A 22,290-nucleotide genomic window follows, 5' to 3' on the forward strand; every position below is an offset into this window, starting at 1 on the left:
AACTTCTTGACTTGGCTCTGCCACCTGTAGATGTGTGAGCCTAGATAGGTCACTCCCTTTCTCCAAGGCTCAGAAAGTTATGCACTGGATAATTTCTAAGTGTTCTTCTTGCAATGACATCCAAAATGACTGAGAACTGAACCACACCCAGTTTCCATTTCCTACTATTGCTTTTTGGCAAAGCCAGGAAACAACTCTAGAGAATCATTATGCCATCCCTCCTCCCCACTCTACCCCCAGGACCATTTTTATTGTTCTCACACTTACCTCTAGGGTGTTGGTAAGATCGATGGAGCTGCTGGTGTTTCTCAGTTGGAAAAACTTCTCACAGGAGTGTCCTTGATTGTGGTCAAAGCTGCCCCATGAATTTCTGATGACCTGCATTTCTGCAGGGTGTGGAGGTAAACATAAACTACAGCAGGGTCACTTTGAGGGTGGTAAGTAATTCTTCCCAAGATGCCCGTCGAGCCATAGCCCATGAGATGAGGACGAAAAGATCAGGTATGAACTACTGTCCCAGCAGAGGCCAGGTCAAGGATATGAAAATGACTTCCTCCACCAGAAGAGCTTGAGCTCGGCTTTCCTCTTCCTCTGGCTTCTGGCCAGACGTGCCTCATACTGCAGTTGCCCCTGTGAGTCGGCCAGGAGCGACTCCTCTCCCTCTGCTCACCACTCCTTGCTCCTTTCCTGTGTAACATTCCATGCTGATCTTCAGTTCTTCCCCGTTCTCCACCAAACCCTTTGTCCCCAAGTCTGACTGCATTGCCTTTTCTCCTTTCCTCATTCTAACACATGAAAGAGATAGTAACCACATAAGAGAAATGCTTAATTTATCATCTAATCCCTGCTCAACCTTCAGTATAGCTGGTGTATTATAACTGATAAAACCTGTACCATCCTGAAGTTACAGCGCTGTGTCCCCAAAACATAGACAAAAGTACTTCTGCCAGACGTTTCCTATTCTGAACGTGAATCAGAACCACTTCAAAACTGTGTTAAAATACAGACCTCCAGGCCATCTTGCAGACATCCTGAACCAGGACCTGTGGGAGTGTTGCTCTAGAACTTGCATCATAACAAGTTTCCCAGCACTTTCTCTGCAATCCCCCTAATATTAGTCATTTGGAAAATGCTAGTGTTGGTTTCTTACTCACAGAAGCAGAGACCTCATGTCTTTAATCTTGATGTTGGCATTAATTCTAAATCTTTACTACATATAGCAAAAATATAATTCTAACTAATTTAAGTTAATAAATCTCTCAGAAAGAGAGATTTATGGTTAATGAAGGGAGTGAATCATGAAACACCAAGACAGAATGCGGTTGGCTCAAGAACAGCTGGAAAGTTACCTCCAGGACCCTTCCTGTCTCACATCTCAACTGACATCTGAATATCCACTTGGCTTTTCTCTCTCACTCGGCCAGACTTTCTCCTGTCCTCAGTGGCTGACTGTGACTGCAGCCTTTCCCCAATGCCCCATGCTAAGTCCATACACCCAGATGACCTCCTCTCCTACAGGTACGGATTCTCAGGAAGAGGATTTGAATTTGGCAACATCAGGTGTCTCTTATCCTCAAAGTAAACACTATACAAATACATGTACAGATTCATATCCTCTCTCTCCTTCTTGTCCCAGAACGATGATGCTGAAGTTAACATGGAAGCCCTCTCAATCACCCAGTGCTTAGAGTTTGGTGACTATCAGCAGTTCTCAGACAGCTGCGGGAAGTTCCTAGGATGTACAGTTGGCAGAAGTGCTGGATGAGACAACAATGGGCACGCATCACGATGCATCTCTCTTAGTGCCCATCGTGGTGCTTTGTTCCTTATAAGGAAGGGCTCAGTAAACATTCATTAAATATGGCACTATACCAGAAGCAGTCAGAAAATCTGATTTCAAGTGCTACTGTCAACATCAACCCACTATGGGTAAACTTCAGCTCTCTAAAGCAGTTCATCATCTAAAGAGTGGAAATCAAGTGGATTGAGCATGGGCTGCAAACCAAAGTGTCACAGGTTCAATTCCCAGTCAGGGTACATGCCTGGGTTGCAGGCCATGACCCCCAGCAACCACACATTGATGTTTCTCTTTCTCTCCCTCCCTTCCCTCTCTAAAAATAAATAAATAAAATCTTTGGAAAAAAAAGAGTGGAAATCACAATATGGTTATTTAGTGAACAGGAAAAAAATCAAAATTATACACACACACTTTTATTTATATCTGACAGCACTGTAGACTACAAACTCTATCAATAATAAGTGCTATTTTCAATTATCTAAAATATATGTTTGTGCCCTGGCCAGGTAGCTCAGTTGGTTAGAGTATCGTCTCAATATACCAAGGTTTCAAGTTCAATCCCTGGTCAGAGCATGTAGGAATCAACCAGTGAATGCATAAATAAGCAGAACAACAAATTTCTCTCTCTCTTTCTCTCTCCCTCTTCCTCTTTCTCTCTAAAAAAAAAATAAATAAAAATTTTAAAAAACTAAAACATATGTTTATACTGAGATTTTCCCATTCATTGTTAAAGACTCATGTGCTTGATTTAATAAGATTATTTATTTATAAGAATGCAAAGAGAAATCTGAGGTCCACATTGCCTGAAGATTTTCCATTTTATCAGAGTTATCTACAGTTTAAATGTCCTATTTCAACAGAGCCCACTACTCAAAGCAGCCACTGAACTTGCTACATGCCAAGTCCCATGGTAAGCTCTTTCTATGTATTTTCTCATTTAATACCTACAACAATCCTTTGAATTAATCATAAGTAGTATTTCCATTTTACACAAAAGAAAGTTGAGTTGTAGAAAAATTGTTTAAATTGCTCAAGGACACACCGGTAGTAAGTCCTAGAAATTAGAACCAAACCAAAATCTATCAATAAAATGAGTGTGTTTTAATTTGTCTTTCTTAAAATGTCATAGAAATTTTTACACTACCCAGAAGTACATTATTGTTAATGGCCTCCCTATAACTTGCTTTAAGATATGACTAGTTCAATAGTATCTTTATAGCTAAGCCTTTTAAACTATAACCCATTTCATCCCCTTCATCTTCAAGGCTAATGCTGTAAGTGTTCTTCACTGAATTATTCTACAAACCCGAATATGATATATTTTTAATTGAAAAACATTGTGCGTAGACTAAATGCGAAAGAGTAAATAGCAAAATCTGTTTGCAAGCCTGATATAAATGGCAATAAAGATTCCACTTGTAAATTGCCAATGGATAAATCCATTAAATTTTGCTTTTTGTAACACTTCTGGGTTTCTGTCCTTCTGACCCAGCTCCTCTCATCACTCAGTCTTTTCTTTCTCTTTTCTAAGTACAATTTCAATCCAGATTTTCAAACAAAATCAAAGGCCTCTGGCATTACATGAACACTGTATAATGATCATGTGCACCATAAATTCATTGAGTCATAAAATATTGGCGCTGGAGTGAATCACAGTGATTATCTGGTATAACCCACTCAGCTTATAGAGGCCAAACTGAGACCCAGAGAGAAAAGGTCGTACAGCAGGTTAGTGCTCTCTTCATGGGAATTGCTTCAGAAGTCAAGAAAACATAGTTGCATTGCTAATTACTATAAATCAATTTTCAATCCTTGCCTCAATTTATCCATCTGAAAAAAATGAGAATTAGATGATCACTTAAAAAAAACTTCCACTTCTAATGTATTTTTCTCACCCTTAAAAATATGCTTAGATTCACATCCATATCTGTATTTTCCCTTATGGGCGAGTATTCATATACACTATTCCAAGTTAACTCAGTATTCCAGAGTATGAACTTACTGATAAATAAGAAATAATTGGTACACTAGTTTTTACAATCTTCACCTTCGCTCTTGAACTCATTCTGAAGAGACCATGGATATAATATGATATCATGGCATTTAATAATATGGCATTTCAGACTAGTTCCATAGATACTGTTGGTAATACCCATGGTAATAAAAAGAAGATGTGTTAGATTCTATTTGGTATAAGTGACAAAAATCTCAGAAGACTTAAATAATATGAGACTATGTTGGTAGAATACATAAGTATCTTATAAAATAATTGGACAGCAGAGCTATACCTGGCTCCCAGAATAGCTGGAATCAAGGATTGAGAGTCTTGGGATGCCCTCCACCTCTTCCCACTGCCTCACTTTGAAAGTGGCTTCGGTCTCCTCTTATAATAGATCATCTTTCTCCACACTTCGGGGAACATGGCCATGAACAATGATGATGTTTTCATCCCGCACAGAGACAATGACACTATTCTCAGCCCAAAGACCAAAACTCTCAGAGGGGCGTGACGCCAACCTGGCCTGTGTTATGTATGCCTGCCTCTGAATGAAATAATTGGGATCAATGGTTAGGGTCTGAGGCACTAATGTGACAATTCTCTGAATAAGCAAGTTGATAAAAAAAACAGTTACACAAAAGGGGTTCTTTTTGTGTAACTTGTGTAACTTCTAACTGTGTAACTAAAAGGTAGTCCCTTTTAGTCCCCTAGAGGGACTACCTCTAGGTTTTCTCGTCATCAGTGAAGCTCTAGATTTGCTGAGTACAAGGTTGGTGTTTGAAATAAAGGGAGAAATTATTTTCAGGGTATCTAAAGTAATTGAAAGACAACAGTAAGCTTGGGATAATGCTGCAGTGAGAAAGTTAGTGGCCTGGTTGGAAGGTCAACTTCAAGCACATTTTTACTTATATTTTACATGCCACTATGTGATGGAGATTGCAATCAATTTAACCTTTTCCAGACAAAATATATTAATTCAGTGTATTGGAAGCACTGATTTACATGGCAATACATGTTTAATTTATAATGATTGACAATGGTGGAAAACAGAATTTTTTTGAACTCCTACCCTTCATGACAGAATGGCTGGAACTGGAGAGTATGATGCTAAGTGAAATAAACCAGGCAGTAGAAGACAAATACCATATGATCTCACCTATAAGAGGAACCTAATCAACAAAACAAACAAGTGAGCAAAATAGAACCAGAGACATGAAAATAAAGAACAAACTGACAGTGACCGAAGGGAAGGAGGAAGGGGATAATAGAGGAAAGAAGGGGAAGGGTCAAGTCCAGGAACATGTATAAAGGACCCATGGGCATGGACGACGGGGTGAGGGTTGACTGTGGGAGCGGGGTGGGGCAGGGGAGAGCAACCGAGGGAAAAAGTGGGACAACTATAGTAGGACAACAATAATTGAACAACAATAAAGAAATTCACTTTAAACACCTTCAGCTTCAAGTGAAGTGGCAAATACTTGCATTTATTTTTAAAAATATGTCATATATATGAAGTACATATTTCATACACTCCTTCACCAAAAGCACAATCCACGTAAAAAAAATTAATAAGCTAAACTTCATTAAAATTAAAAATTTCTGCTTGGGAAAAACACTGCCAGGAGGATGAAAAGACAAGCCACAAACAGGGAAAAAACACTGGCAAAGACATTTAAGGAAGGACTTATCCAAAATATACAAATAACTCTTAAAAATCAACAATAAGAAAGTTAAAAAATCTATTAACAATGGACCAAAAAATCGATACCTCACCAAAGAAGATATACAGAAGGCAAAGAAGCATATGAAAAGATGCTCCACAACCTATATCATCAAATGTGAGACTTTTTATAAAAAAAGAAAAAGAAAAAACATTTGGTTACTCAATTTTCAAAAACAAGTTGTGATGATTGTTAGATTTCTGAGTAACAATTGTAACAAATACTATGTCTTAAGTTTTAAACTTAATCTGTTAAACATTTATTTTATGTGTAAGAAGCCTAAGATGTGTTCTCATTCATAGAGAACATATACAGTTTTGGCACTAGTTGAGTTAATTAAGGAAAATTGGTAAGGTCATACCAGGTTAATTATCAGTTTTTGAGCATGCATAATCTCCCATGTTAAACACTAAGATTTTAAATAAATAAAAAAGGTTTTTTCAACAAATATTTTTATCAAATACATTTAATGATAATAAATATAATTGCAAGTATATAAGCCAACTGACTTTGAAACTACTAAGATAAAAAATTTAATATTATAGAAAAAATTATCTGTCCCTTTTAGTAAAGTAATTGAGATATATATCCCATTGTTTTTTTAATGGCTAGACACAGGTAAGCACACATTTATATGCATTTTATAGTAAATGATGATATGTAAACATTTATCAACCTTCTCCATTCCCTGTTTAAACATAAACTAGTAATTACCCCATCTCCCATTCTCAAAGCACTTCTGCCAACACCTGAGCCGGCCCTCAAGTTTCCTGCTTTTAAAAAAAGTGACTTGCAGACTCAGGTTTCAATGTTCAATTTAATCAGGGCTAACTCAAAGATATTTTAAGGTTTATAATAATTTATTTTTGCAGAAATACAGAATTTTATCAGAACTATAGGATGACAGACAGTTTAAAGACCATCTAGCTCAAATCCTGTAATGTTATAGGTAAGAAAAACAATACTGGAACATGTGAAAATCTACCCAAAACCACAATGCAAATTAGCACCAAAATTACACTCGGGAATCCAGGGCTCTCCCAGTCCCCAGTCTGCTGACTCCTAACCTGTTCATACCGTTTTTAAGGTCAAATTGTATTAAGTAAAATCGAACGGAGTAGGGTAAGCATCTATTATTTTCATTAGAACATACTAATGAAAATACTCATGAATATACTCATTGGTTGCTAGATTTCTTAAAGAGATACAAGCCCTGATGAGCACATGTCCTCAAAGGGAATGTAATCTGAAAGACCCCAGGTAGACAGGTGCTAAAGATAAGATATAATGAAGTTCATTTCTAATTATTCAGAGTAACAGAAGAAATTAGTGGTGCACTTGAAGGAATTTAAGAAGTACAAACTTCCAGTGATAAAATAAATAAGCCCCAGGGATATAATACACAGCACAGAGAACAGAGTCGATAATATCATCATAACTTCAGGTGGTTATAAGACTTACTGTGGTGACCACTTCATAAACTTTGTAAGTGTTGAGTCACCATATTGTACACCTGAAACTAATACAATATTGTATGTCAACTACACTTTAAGAAAAATAAATAAATAAATTCCTAAGAAATATAACTATATAAGCACCCCTGCCAATTTCTCTCTTTAATATATACCACGTATAGGAAAGAACAGATATTACTCACAATTTAGAAGAAGAAGAAGGACATGAGGAACTAGTGGTTCTGAAAACAGAAAAAGCTGGGTCACAGGTATTTTGAAAATATTATTATGGTCCTATATTGAGGGACACCATGGAAGAGACAATGTGACAATGTGCTACCTCTAGTGTTCCCCAAATCTGTAATCTGACCCACATTTATGAAAATCATTTAAAAATTCTTTTCTATGTACAGTAGAAGACAAGACTTTCTTTTTTTTATTATTTTAATCATTGTTCAAGTACAGTTTTACAAGAGTTTCTTTCTAAAAAAAATTGTTTTAAGCCCTGGCTGGCATAGCTCAGTGGATTGAGTGCAGGCTGCGAACCAAAGTGTCATAGGTTCGATTCCCAGTCAGGGTACATGCCTGGGTTGCAGGCCATGACCCCCAGCGACTGCACATTGATGTTTTTCTCTCTCTCTCTATCTCCCTCCCTTCCCTCTCTAAAAATAAGTAAATAAAAATGCTTTAAAAATTATTTTATTGTTGTTCAATTACCGTTGTCTGCATTTATCCTCTACAATTACCCCCTGACCCAAGCCATCCCCACCTCCTTCCCTTTCTTCCATCCTCCACCCTTGGTTTTGTCCATGTGTCCTTTATACAGGTTCCTGAGAATCTTCTCCCTTTCCCCCCACATCCCTTCTGGTTACTGTCAGATTGTTCTTAATTGCAATGTCTCTGGTTATATTTTGCTTGCTTGTTTGTTTTGTTGATTGGGTTCCACCTATAGGTGAGATCATATGGTATTTGTCCCTCACCACATGGCTTATTTCACTTCGCATAATGCTCTCCAGCTCCATCCCTGCTGTCACAAAAGGTAGGAGCTCCTTCTTTCTTTCTGCTGCATAGTATTCCATTGTGTAAATGTACCACAGTTTTTGATCCATTCATTTACTGATGGCCACTTAGGTTGCTTCCAGCACTTGGCTATTATAAATTGTGCTGCTCTGAACATTGGGGTGCATAGGTTCTTTTGGATTGGTGTTTCAGGGTTCTTAGGAAATAAACCCAGCAGTGGGATTGCTGGGTCAAAAGGCAGTTCCATTTTAAGTTTTCTGAGGAAACTCCACACTGTTTTCCACACTGGCTGCATCAGTCTGCATTCCCACCAACAGTGCACCAGGGAAAGACAAGACTTTCAATGCCCTCAACTCCCCAGCTTGACCTCATTCCTTTCTGTGGTAAGTAGCATTGCTAACTGAGATGTCGATGCTTCACACCACTTCAGTTCGCACAGGTCATAACCAGCTGCTTGGTCTGTGCAGATCCTAAGTTGCCTGACTTTTATATATGTGGAGGATAGGGGAGTGGTCTGGATCTTTATAAAAAAATGATACTAGGCAAGGACAATGTGTAGGCATCAGCAAAGACATTATTTAAAATGTTGGTAGAAAAACAGGAAAGAAAAGAAAAATCTGTATGAAGATCAATTTGGGTGATTATGCTTTACTAGTTCATGTAACATCAAGTTATTTGCAATGAGAGGGGTTATAATTTTTGCCTGTTTTCTGCATAATTTTTCTATTTTAATATTAAACTTCAACAGTTCAAATGTGTCCTAAGGATAATTGTCAATGCAATTGAGATCACCATAATGGAAGCCAATGAAAACAGGAACCATCTCACTAGATGGTAAAGAAATTCACGTCACAGTCCACCAGGCCATTAGGGGAATAAGGTGTTCAAAAAGGTTCCTGCTCATGCAATCTGGATAACTTAATAAGCAACGTCTAAAACGCTGAAAATGAAGCAACTTTGTGATCTGTGACACATAAATCCAGTGTAAAGAATTAAATCATAAAACCTGATGACAGTTCTCAAGGGGCCAGCAGCAAAGTCAAGTCAAGTGTCCTAACCAGTCTCAGAGACTTGGAGCATGCGTTCCTCCTTTTGCGTGGGTGTGGAGGAGTGGTTACCTACATACTGGTACTTGTGGTAAGTGATAATACTGGTATGGCACACTAGAGAATATTACTTTGGAAATTCTCTAGGTTTAGTAAAAAAATTTGTTAGACTTTATTTTTAATATATAATCATAAGATAAAGAAAATAATATATTAGAAAAATATTAAATATTAAATTTGATGTTGATAAAATTTATGAATCAGGTATTCTAAAAATGTGAAGAGAAAGTTGAAGTTTTGTCAATGGACAAAAAAATTTTAATTAAAGTTTTGTGCTTGAGGTGACTGACATCTGATTCCTGACAAGACTTCTTAATGATGAGCCCTTCAAATTCTTGATAGTCATTGTTGATGAGAAACCATTTGCAAAAGTAGATTATAAAAAATTTAGAGCCACTTTTTCCCTATCTAAATATTTAAAACAGTTGAAATTACATTTAAAGACTCTAACAACTCTTCTTTAACTTCCATTATCAAATGGAAGTTAAATAAATTTTAACTATTAAAAAATATAATAGTGAATTTTCTTGTGACTTGTAGGCAGGTTTGAATGCAATAAATTTTTTTCATATCAAATATTTCAAAATGGTGACAAAAAACATTTTCACTTGCAGATGGTACTTGTGTTATAGCACAGTCACACTGAAACTGGCTCAGACTACACTAAAAGGATACCCTGTCCCCCCAAAATGACAAAAGTATCAGATATTAATGAAGACATTTGAAAACTACCACCAGGAGCTCATGGGCAGCCCTCCACAAACCTCACTGGCTGCACCGTAGGCCATATCTGCAATACGTTTCAGTCAATTGGAACATGACTTTTAGCATCAGTGCACTCCTGTTGTCCAAAATGGTCAGCCACTCTCTGCAGTTGGCAGCTGAGACAGAACTCTGGGTGGAGGAGAACCTCCTTGGGCACTCAGAGTTGCCCGTCAGAGCAGACAATGCTGGCCTTCATTCTTCCAGTTGTAGGTATCATGGGGCACACCCTCAAAGTCTACAATCATGCTGCCCTCTACGGAGACTCAGACCTGAGGCAGCTGGCTTGGGAGCCCAGGCTGCTGCAGAGCCTGATCGGTTGCAAGTTGATCAATTTCTACAATACATGCATTAATCTGATCCGAGTACACTGGCTGGGAAGCTCTGTTTCAGAGAACAATTAGCATTGTCTTTCACATGTACCAATGTCTCAATTTTTTAAAGACATGGCTAGAGAGAGCAAATTCAGGGCCAGAAACTCTCATAAATGTCTTTGTTTTCATGCAGTCCAATTGATTGATTGATGATTCATTCATCTCTGTATCTGACAACTATTGACCAAGTACTTACTCTGTGCCAGGCGCTAATGTTAGTTTAAATATTGTTGCAAATGAATAGAGAAAAGGTTCTGGGTCCTTTACTCGGGCACTGGGAGTCTGGAATTTTAACACTGGAATAAGGCCATGTTACTACCCTCCCGCCCCCTATCCCATATAACATCAAATATTGAACGAGCTAGCCAGTGATCGCCAGCACCTCCTTTCTCATGGCATGTGTGTCACCTCTCCACTAGCTGACTTGTGAGATCTGTGTTTCTCTGGGTGCTTGTCTGATACACTGATACCAAGTGAGAGGGAAGTACCCAAGAGTCAGGCACTGAAAAATCCTAGATTCTTCAATACTGAAGCCCAAGAATTTCAAGGTGCCTAGATCTCACAGAGAAGCTGCCAGGGGCACAAAGAACAAAGGTTGTGTGGTAAACTGATGTATCTTGTCTTTCCTAGTAAAGTCCCTGCTCCCAACCCTCGTGTCCTTGCCTTGCACTGTTGTCACAGACCGAGGGCTCCCCTGCTTATTTCCTTTGGGGTTTTCTGGCTTCAACAAAATATTAAAACCTCTCAATTTTCTGAAAACCAAATTAATCTTTATTCTCTTAAGAACCCCAAAGACCCATGAAAACAAGTGATATTTATGAAGGGGGTTCATCAATCTTATCTTCAGAGACATTCTGCTCTAGAACGGGGATGTGCTGGAGGAACATTGGCCACTGCACCTTCCACACTGCCTCACGTGGACAGCACATTGCAGCAGCGACAGCTCACCGTGGCCCACAGTACGTCCTATACTCTCCCTGTTCTTTCTCTTCCTCCTCCTTCTCTACAGCCTGGGATCAATGGCATCCTCATCCAAAGCCCTCCTCTCCACCACCCCTGCACCCCTGTAGTCACTGTTCTTGAATTTCTACTGCACTTTGTGCAGTTTTTCAAGGCACTTAATACATTGTACTTAGTTACTTGTTCATGTGTCTTAACACTACATTGGGTGGAAAACTTATATCCCTCATGGGCCTGTTAGTACTCGGGGAACATTCGACAGAAAAGTAGAAATACTGCGCTTTCTATTTAATTGCCACAAACCCAGCTCCTATTTCTAGTTCAGTATCAGTCCTGCCTTTAGATTATATGTGTATATTTTTCCTTGATCCTAACATCCTGATACTTTTCTGCTCTTGTTTCCTGGTCCTCCTCTCAGGCTGGGGCTTCTCCATAACCCCTGGACTCCTCACTCCTCCAGTTACTGCCAAGCGGATGGCAACTGCCGCTCTGCTGCCCCCTGGGGGATCTCGGCCAGCACACACAGTCTTTGTTCTGCTGATGTAACGACCTTCAAGGGAGTATCCAAGTGATGGATGGATCTATGAGGATAGAATAATGTTCATTTCTCTGAAAAATCACAAGCAATAGATACACTAATAAGTTAAGCCTCAGGGTTGAAACTTTCTCCCATAATATGAAGCTTATATTAAAATATCTCAGACTTTGTACACAGGATTGCAATACATTGGCACCAGATACTATACTTAGTATCTGGACATTTTCTTTCTGATTCATATTCAACATTTTCAAATAATTTCTCCAAAATTTTTAAGCCCAGAAGAAGTATAAATAATAAAACACTAGATTAGTCTTTCAGCCTTTCTAAAACTTCAGTTCTTTCTTTACATGTTAGACAAAACCAAAAAAAAAAAATAAAGCACAATGAAGTTATGCAGAAAGGATCTTAATTGTTGGGGCTTCTTTCTTATAACATTCTTCACCAGAGAATGCCCATAAAGTGCTCTGAAAGTCTCTAATAAAAGTAACTAGTGTTAATAAATGCAAAATATTTTCTATATTACTGTTATCAGGACTAGGAGCTTTAAATAAATGCATTTAACTTAATTGTCACAGAAGAAACAAAAACCAAGGAATTAAATATAGAGCAGAGACATTTCTATGTCACTAGAAATTCACAATAAAATCAGCAGAGACATAAGTTAAATAGATTTTCATAATGTTTAGGATTACAGACCTGAGAAAATATTTTACTCCTAAATTTGATGTTATCTAAATTTTGAGTTAATATAGGAAAACCCAAGACATTTCAAAAATGAACAGATTTTTGGCAGGCCACACCCATATGAAGCTATTATAAGAATAAAAAAGAAAGAAATCTTTATTTACAAAATGAAACAAAAATGGCCAAGTAAAGAAAAATGTACCAAAAATGTTCCAGCATAAATTTCAAAAAATTAAGAATTTGTAGATATGAAAAAGCATTTAAATTTAGAAATTTAAAAAACCAGAATAGAAGAAAACAAAGAAATGGGAGGATTGTGAAATAAAAATGGACTGAAGCTAGGAAAAATTAGAAAACACAAAATTTTCTCATTTAACACAAAAAGATGCCCAAAGAAATAGATTTAACTGAAAACATTATTATTTTTTGACTTAGTAAAAAATAATAACTGGAAAATAAGATTTAAAAACAACACCATTTATAATAGCATCAAGAAAGCCTAATACCTATGAATAAAACTAATAAAATATGTACAGGACCTTTAACTCACAACCAAAAAACATGGCTGAAAGAAATTAAGGAATATCTTATAAATGCAATGCTATACCATATTTATAGATCAGAAGATGCAATATTTTTAGTTGCATCTTCTCCAAAAAAATTATTAAATGTCCTGCTCAGATTAATCTGCTGTGTCAACACTATCCTAATCAATCCCACCAAGCTGTGTGTGTGACAATTGATTATAAATGATTCTAAAACTTATGTGGAATTGCATAAAATCTAGAATAGGTTTGGAAGAAGAACAAATACAAAAGACACCTCCAGATTTCAGCCACAGTAATTGAAACAGTATGACAATGGGCACAAGGTTAGAGAAATCAACCATAAAACAGAACAAAGTGTCCAGAAATGTGTGTATGTGTGTGTGTTCACTTGGTTTTTAACAAAGTTACCTGTCAATGAACGGTCCTGGGTCACCTGGATAGTCATAAGGAAAAATAAACAAATCTTAACCACCTATCTCACACACAAATTTTATTTAAGATAGATTATAAATCTAAATGCCAAAAGATGAGATAATAAAGCTTCTAGAAGAAACAAAAAAGAATACATTCGTGGCATTTGGGGTAAGCATAGATTTTTTCTTTAATCCTCACCCAAGAACATGTTCATTGATCTAGAAGAGAGAGAGAAACATCAATGTGAGAGAAACATCAATCAATTGCCTCCTATACGTGTTCTGACCGAGGATTAAACCTGCAACCTGGGCACGTGCCCTGCCAGGGGATCAAATCTGCCACCTTTTGGTATAAGGGGTGAAGCTCCAACCAGCTGAGCCACTAGTGGGGCCAGGGCAGGCAAAGGTCTTTCAACAGAATACACATAACAATAATCCTAAAAGAAAATAACTTGAGAAAGTGGACTTCGTTACAATTAAACTTTTGTTGTCAAAGATATCAGTAGGAGATTGAAAAAGATAAGATATAGATAGACTGAGAAAAATATTTTTATTTATATGATAAAGGACATTCCTGGAATATTTAGAAAACTCCTACATATTAATAAGAAAAAAAAACAGTTTAAAAAATGGACACATAATTTGAAAGAAGATGTATAAATATCCAATCAGCACTAGAAAAATTATTCAAAATCATTACATATTAGAAAGTCCAAATTAAATGCCAATGAGATACCAGTATAGACCCACCAAAATGACCACAAATAAAAAGACGGGCACTATTATGTTCGGCAAATATGTGGAAAAACTGGAAATCTCTTACATTGCTGGTAGAAGTATAAACTGGCACAACTCTTTATATTACTGTTTAGAATTTTCGGCTGTCATCTGAATCAGAAGTTCTATTTCTAGATATATACCCAAGAGGAACAAGAGTACATAGCCAATAAAAATACATGTACAAAATGTACACTGGACCTTTATATTTAAACTGCCAAAAAGAGGCAAAATTTGGAAACAAACCTAATGTTGGATGGATGTAGACACAGATTTGAAAAGAAAAAATATATAAAATTTTAGAAGATAATATGGAAGAATAATTTCAACCATGAGATGAGGAAGAAATTTGTAACAGGATGAAAAAATTGATAAGTTTACATTAAGATAAAATTAAGAATTTTTGCTCATCAAAAGATGATTAAAAGAATGCAAAGGCAAGTCACAGAGTGGGAGAAGATATTTGAAACATTCATAACTAATAATTCTACTCCAGGAATTATGTCAAAAAGAAATGTGTGCACCTAAGTACCAGGAGGCATGAATAAAAAAACATTCATGACAGTATTATTTATCATAACTAAAAACTGGAAACAAGTCAAATATCCACCACCACTAAATAATTAGATAAATAGTGGTGGATTTGTGTAATGAAATATCAGATTGCATTGGAAATACACAAACTACAGCTTCCTGAAACAACAGGAATGAATCTTACAAACATACAGTTGAGTGGAAGAAATTGAACACAGAAGAATGACTCCATATATGCACAATTCAAAAACACAATCCAACTGTACACAATCCAACTGCAGCAACATACAGAAAACCTGTGAATAGGAGATTATCAAAACATTAGCCAAGCTACATCTGTTAGGACAAAAGCAGGTCCTTGTTTTTTGATCTGGGTGGTAGTTGAGTGGGTATTTACTTTTATCAAAATTAGTTAAAGTTACATTGTATCTTTATACTTCATTTATTTTCTGAATGAAATTACATTTCAAAACAAATAGACAGCATAAAAATGAACTCTATTTTCATAATCTGCCTATAATTACATGCTTACTCTTGGAAGTATTATCTCACTCATTTAAAGACTATAATCCCAAAGGTATGACACAATATTAAAGCTCTCCTTTCATTATAAAATACAAAGTATAATAGAAAATTATATCTCAATAACATGAAATTACATCTCCCTACTATTCTCAATACACAGGCTGTTTTCTATCCTCCCCAGGAAAAAAGTTACAAATAAGAAACTGGGATGGAGTCGGACAAAACTAGAAGATTAGAAAGGTAAAACAAGGCATCTTCATGGAGAAGCAACTCCTACGCTTCCTGCCAGGGCCCAATGGCTGAGTCGGGAGGCTGACCCAAGGGCCGTTTGTAGCTCTTGTTTTCAAAGGGAGCATCGGAGGCATTGCCAGGCACAGAGGGAGAATTCTCTAGTTACAAGATAATTCAAAAGCAAATTTAGTCACTGTAGAATTTAGGCCCAAACAATGAAAACATCACTCCCTGTAGTAAAAACTATGTACGTTAAAAACTACTTTCTTCAAAATGTAGAGTAAAAAGACTGGATCTATGGCAGTGTTTTGAAAGCTGGCCCCTATACATAAGGGGCAAGAGGAACTAGAGAAAAGGGAACTCCGGGTGGCAGGTGGCAGGTTTGATGAGCAAGAGGACTTACATTCAAGGCTCATCTTTGATGCAGCAAGACGTGAGATCTTCTCACCAGATCGCCAGAATCTTAAAAGTTAATATAGAAGCCTTAATGCGTTTTGGTTACACGTGTCACCCAGATGGTCTCAGCAACATGGTCTTCTCGCAAGGTGTGTCCTTGTGGGACGTGGTGGGCAGAATCCTCACTCCGAGGGCTGGGGACGGGTGGAGAAACCTCCCCATCCTGGCCTGATTGCCTGGGTCCTGCTCTCACGTCAACCAAAGGTCACGTCGTCTCAATGACCTCTTCCAACAATGCCTTTTAAGCGCCCCTCCCCAAGCCTTCTGTCCTAGGAAAAGTCATTCTGTTTAAGCCTCAGTTTTGTCAATTGCAAATGGGAGACAATAATCTTTGCCCTAACTATCCCATAGGATATTCTGAGAAGCAAATGAAAAAAATTGTAATATCTTACACATAGGTGTATAATTATGTATCTGTTATACATAAGAAAGGGATTTCTATAAGTTTCATAAACTCCAAAAAGATGATTTCACATGTGTGGAGTGGGTGGTGGGGATCCAGCACGGAGTTTGCTCAGAGAATTTAAACACAAACTCAATGGCTCACTGGCATTAATACTGTAGCATCATAGCCCTTTGGTGTGCTGGGTGTGGATAGAGAAAAGACTGCCAATGCTCAAGTAGAAAACTGGTCAATGACTCTTTCTAGGATCATAGCAGTCAACCTTCCAGAATTAGTTTAAGGAGTGATAACATCAAAAGAAAGACCTGTGAAAAGATCTTAAACTCAGATTATTTTGCCAGTGTGATCATTATTTAATACCAGAATATTTGACATCTTAATAAGTTAAAATAAATTCCCAAGAAACTAAGCAACAAAGAACATATCTGTCTCAGTAACCCTAACACTATGCAGTGACTGGCATATGATGTTTATTATATGACTGAATTAAGTGGATGGTTTTATCTCTCTTGTGTCCTATCAAATCAATTAAAATTTTTAAAATGCAAATGTAGCCCTCCCACAACATGGCATCAGTCTTAGTTGGTTTTAATGGAATTTCTTTAAATATTCAAGGAATAAACTATTCTTAATATTTAAACCCTTTAAGTGAATTTTAATGGCAATCTTTTCAATTATCTTCAAGAGACCAGTCTTATCTTTTGACATTAAAAATTTCTCTAGCTCTAGTTACTATTTTTAAAAACCTATATAATGAAATAAGAGTGGAAATTACATTTGCCATAGTTGGAACATTTCAGGTTAAACCTTACATTAAAAAAAATCCAGTAGGATTAGGGATTAAATATTGTTAAATGTACAGAAATGTTAAATGTTAAAACATGAGAAGGAAATGTACATGAACATTCTTATAAGCAAAGACCTTTCTGAGAAAAATTTTAAAACCAGTAATCATAAACAAAAAGATTAGTAGGTTTTAAGTAAAAAAATCTCAACATTTCCGTATGTGAAAAAAATCAATAAGCAGCCAAAGAGTTGTAAAACAGTGAAGCAAAGATATCCTTGGTCACATTTTGTAGCAATCAATTGAAGTGAGAAAAAGGCAAATCTTTTCTGAGACAGAACTAGGAAACACCCATGCCCCAAGTGCTATATATTTGAGGAAGAACTTGTAAGGGCGGTAAGAACTGGACCAGGGTGGGAGGATGTGGAAGAGGCACGCTCCTTACAGAGCTCGAGTGAAAGCAGCTAACCTCTTGCCTCTGGGTATGAGGCACATAGAAGGGGGCAAAATCAGTGACCTTTCATTTGGAGAGGAGGAAGTAGCACCTGGGAACTTCTTTGGTTCCCCTTTAATACCACAGAGAGAGAGGCAAAGGAATTAAGGATAAATGAGGAAAGGAACAAAAGAAAAGAAGCTTTCAGTAAGGAGCACCAGCTACTACACGACAGGTAGGAGAGGATCTGTGACAGGCCAGAAGCTCTGCCGTTGCTCATCTTTCTCATCCAAAGTGTAGAACAGGGCTTAACTCCTCATAACCACAAACCCTGTGTCACTGGGACTGCATTCTGAACCAGAGAGAATTCCTGGCCCTTCCAAACTATCCTATTGGAAATAACTAGTCCAGGAAGAAATCACTGTATTCTAAAACCAAGGTACTAGCCACAAGTTGGCATTGTATGATGTTGTTTATAATTTTACCAAAGCTTCCTGAAAGAGAAACATATCCATCAACCTGGGCGGGGGGGCGCGGGAAGGAAGAATGAAGAACACCTTTAACGAGATCACCAAAAGCCATTTGGGCAAAACCATCAATGGAAGCAAGACTTGCATGGAAGAACTGCTGTGTGGTGGAAGTCCACTATCATATCCTCAAAGCTATCGCAATTTAAAACCTTACCAAGTGCTCATTTACAAGAAGAGAACACACCATCATGACGGGCAACCTGTATGGACTGTTCTGAGACATATCAACAGGGAAATATTTCATAAGGTCAGAGTTTTGGCACATATAAAGGAAGAAAAGAAAGGCCATCTGGATCAAAAATCACTAAGGCCATCAGACATAAACCTCAGACATAACCACCAAATATTCTTTTCCAGGAAAATATTGGGAGCAAATTGAGCATAGCAGGACAGTGAAGAGAATAAAAGGAAGGAGTCTAAGAAAGCAGACCCCAGGAGGTGAGAGAAGAGCAGAGAGCACCTACCAGGAAGCAAGGCCTATAGAGGCGGAGGCTGGAGCACACAGGACCAGAGGCAGAAAATCTCACTGAACCCTACTTGGTGCTGGAATCCAACGTAACAATCTAACAAAGCTGCACAGATAGGCCCTGTTTTAAGTTTTTCATGATAAGAGAAGGAAGCTGTTGAGCTCTGAAGCTGGGAAAGATATCTCCCTCCGTTCTTCCCAACCACCAGGAAACTGCTCTTAACAGCCCAGGAAGACACGCCTTGTTTAAACATGGGGAACAAAAGTATAATTTAACCCCTTAAAATACAAATTATAAGAAACAAAAACATTAAAATGAACCTTATAATATTCTGACTATGAGAACACAGAAAATGGGCCCATGAATTAGGTAAAAACTAAGATTACAAAATGAGCTAAAGCACATTAAGAAAATCCTTGCACCTTTGAAAGAACAGCACAGATCAAAAGTAGAAAAGCTCAGCAGTTAATTAGAAATTATATGGCGGGCATGAAAGAAGAACCAAGAGATCTCTGGAAATAATTTAAAAAAAGTTTTCCTCTCTTCAGGAGATTCAGTCCAAAACTATTAGCCAAAACCAAACACGGTAGACATCCATGTGAAGGTTGTGTGTTTGTGCGTTGGTGGGGTGGGGGCGTATATTAGCCTGGAGAAGATGCGCTAGAGGGGAGGGCAGTGTCTTGGGTGGGAGGAGGACAGTAGCCTGGGGCGGGGTGCAGTGCATGTCAGAACTCCAAGAGTGCCAAACAGGGGCAGAAAGAATGAAAGGTTACTTATAAACAGAGAAATTGATCAAATATGTAAATATATTACAAACAGATTTATCAGAGAGTAAAGACACAATATGAAAAGATGCAAAAGTAGGAAACTAAAATAAATCCTGTGGAAGAGGACTGGAATTGAAGGTACTGGAATGACCTCATTGTTTTTAAAATATAAATGGATATAGAAATAAATATGTGTGTATGTGTACCCCAGTTCTCTCCACTGACAGGTCCTGGGAGAAGTGACATACTATAGTAACTAGCATACCCAGCATTCAGATCTTGGTTTCTAAATGCCATTTTCTACTAAAAGGAACCAGAATTCCTTGGGGAAATGAATGATTTCATGCCTGGGGCAGGGAAAGTACAAGACCAGCCTGGAACATCTCACTGTACATGAAAATAAAGAAATGCTCCAACAGTAATGGGGCCAATTCAAGAGGACAAAGAAGCCACCTTTAGGGGACTCCCACCGGCTAAGTCCGGGACAATTCAAATCTCAAAATAAACAATCATAGTATAGATTATATGACATTAAATTAAAAAATCCACATTTGTCCTAATTTAAGCAAATGAACTAAGCAATAATATGTTGAGGAACAAGATAGTTACATAGTTCGAATGTACTTCCTTTCTTTGAGAATAAAAGTTAACTTTGCAGCACAGAGACCTAGCGGACAACATTTTAATCAAATTCCCATTACTAGTAATAGGAAAATCTAAATAATGAACTGCCTCAAGAACTCATACATTTTGTTTTTATGGCCAACGATGCGAAAAAATAATTCTAAACATGCAGGACAAGTTGTCACTGAGGTGCATCACATTTTACAGTCATGGAAGTTAACAATCCAGTAATCTTCAAAAGTGCCGAGCCCCAAAAGCTAAGAAGAGACTGAAAAAATGGTTCTAGACAGTGAAGGAGACTAAATAAATGACACAATTAAATGCAGCATGAGAATCTGGGCTGGATCCTTTTGCTAGGGATATTGACCAAACATGAATGGAGTCTGAGCCTTACTTAGTAACAGTATATCAGTGTCAATTTTCCAACTTTGACAGCTGTGTTGTGGTTACTTAGGGAACTTTCCTGGTGGTAGGAAATACACATAAGTATTTGGTGCTAATGGGGCATCACACCTATAACTTACTCTCTGAAGATTCAGGGGGAAAATGTTTTTGCATTTGTACTTTGAAATTTTCTCCTAGTTTGACACTGCTTCAAAAAAGAGTAAATTAGAAAGAAGATAAGAAAAAAACACAACTGAGAATAAAACAAAGAAAATAAAACATGGCAAGAAATAAAAATAAAACAGAAAAGAAAAAGATTTTAAGAGAATGACAGATACGGAAGACCAGCAAAGGAAATGAAATAGAGGTATTAATAGAATGTTTCTCCCCCAAATAATGAAAACATAAACAAATATTTTAAACTGTATTTTAAGAAAAATTTCTCAAATTGAAAAAAAAACCCTTAAATATATATGCTGAAGTGAAACTCCAGGGAACTGCTAAATATTTCCCAAAATGGTCAAACCAAAACCTATCCTAATTTTAATGCTAGAAAAAAAATAAAAAAATAAACCACGGGAATGGGTAATTCAAACAGAAGACAAAATGATATTGGGGACAAAATGAATAGTCAGTCAATTAAAACCAAGACAAGTGATTTTGAGTGGTTTTCCTGCGCTCTTAATGAGTTAGTTCATAGGTATTATCAATACTGCTCAGTTGTTGTTTATTTGAGGAACCAACACAGAGTTTGAAGTGACTGAAGACCAGGCTGTGTGGAAAAACACATAGTATGAGAACATTTTCAAGGAAGTTGAGAAAACCCCTAACTCTGCACAATGTGAAGTGGGATCTGCTGAGATGTGTCACACACAACTGATGGCAGTCAAAATATGGTGGGGCGGGGGCGCAGAACAAAAGCTTAGATTGACAAATTTATAAAACTTGTAAAAATGTAATACTTAAACCTATTATTATTCATTGTGCTATTCATCAGCAGGTATCTGAGGCAATATTTGAATCGATCATGCATTGTAAACACAGTGGCACCAACCATGAACTTCGTTTGCTCTTGTAGACATAACCATCAGCAGTTCTAAGAACTTGGAAGTGGGATAGCTTTAACTGTCCAACCACACAGGACGTTAGAACTTAGCTCCGGTAAACAGTTTTTGTGATTTGGGGGCACAGGGCCAAGATTACAAATTTTCCGAATGAGAAAAACTGCCCTCAGTGGTTACTGTTAAACCTTGAATGGCTTTGGAAAATAGCTCTTGCTACAAGCTTGATGTTTCTTAATGAATTCAACCAAAAATAACTGGACAAAACAGTGTCACATGTGAAAACTTATCCAGTCATAAAGTCATTTTGGTGACAACTTAACATTTGAATCTCACTATCCACGCTGTCAAAAGTTAAAACAAGAAGTGAGATTCCACTTCCACATGAGTTTACAGCTGATACATTTGCCAAGGCTAAACTTCAGCTGCAGCAGCATTTTCATACCTCAATATATGAAAAAAGTGGAACTACCTGAATTTATCTTTCATTCCCTAAGATTCTCCCTCATTCTACCACACTCCCAACCATTTGCGTAGTTTTATAAAGCCTCTTACCCGTCAGAGTTTTCCCTCAACATCCCAGACCAAGATTTCTCTCTAAGCTCAGCTCCTGTGATAATATTAGCTGCTCTTTCATTTGACCCTTTCTGTATGTATTGGGTTGGCCAAAATGCCCATTTAGTTTTTTCCGTAAAATAAAAGAAACATTTGTCATTTTCACCAATAACTTTATTGATTTGGATATTTTGAGTATGTCGGCTACCTCCCGCTATTGGCTTCTAGTGGGTAGAGGCCAGGGGTGCTGATAAACACCTTCCAAAGCATAAGTCAGCCCCACAGCAAAGAATTACTTGGCCAAAATGTCAATAGTACCAAGAAACCTCACAAACCACTTTTGACATGTTCAGTCACAGCACCTTCTACATACACTGCA

The sequence above is a fragment of the Phyllostomus hastatus genome, unplaced genomic scaffold (genome assembly GCF_019186645.2).
Source record: "Phyllostomus hastatus isolate PE091 unplaced genomic scaffold, TTU_PhHast_1.1 phas_contig_86, whole genome shotgun sequence".
Taxonomy (NCBI): Eukaryota; Metazoa; Chordata; class Mammalia; order Chiroptera; family Phyllostomidae; genus Phyllostomus; species Phyllostomus hastatus.